Raw genomic sequence first — 558 nt, forward strand, 5'->3', positions numbered from 1 at the left:
GAAGTGTTGGTTGTGCTATGTGTGGTTGGGTGTTGTCATGCAGAAAAACTGGGCCCATTCTATCCACCAATGCCAGCTGCAATCATTGCAGTTTTTGGTGCATCTCACCAATTTGCTGAGCATACTTCTCAGATGTAATGGTTTTGCCTGGATTCAGAAAGCTATAGTGGATCAAATCAGCAGATCACCAAACAGTGACCATGACCTTTTTTTTGGTGCAAGTTTGGCTTTGAAAAGTGCTTTGGAGCTTCTTCTTGGTCCAGCCACTGAGCTAATCATTGCTGATTTTCATATAAAATCCACTTTTCATTTTTTAATATAAATTTATTTGTTTTAATTGGAAGATAATTTCTTTACAATATTGTATTGGTTTTGCCATACATCAACGTGAATCTGCCACGGGTGTACACGTGTTCCCCATCCTGAACCCCTCTCCCACCTCCCTCCCCATACCATCCCTCTGGGTCATCCCAGTGCACCAGCCCCGAGCATCCTGTATCATGCATCAAACCTGGACTGGCAATTTGTTTCACATATGATATTATACATGTTTCAATG

The 558-nt window shown here is 41.8% G+C and overlaps 1 protein-coding gene across 3 annotated transcripts in view; it reads left to right on the plus strand.

The window, feature by feature from the left end:
- Positions 1-558, plus strand: part of ZCWPW2 (zinc finger, CW type with PWWP domain 2) — a 143,994-nt gene that overhangs the window by 46,388 nt on the left and 97,048 nt on the right. The window lies entirely within an intron of this gene.

The sequence above is a fragment of the Bison bison genome, unplaced genomic scaffold (genome assembly GCF_000754665.1).
Source record: "Bison bison bison isolate TAMUID 2011002044 unplaced genomic scaffold, Bison_UMD1.0 scf7180017864171, whole genome shotgun sequence".
Taxonomy (NCBI): domain Eukaryota; kingdom Metazoa; phylum Chordata; class Mammalia; order Artiodactyla; family Bovidae; genus Bison; species Bison bison.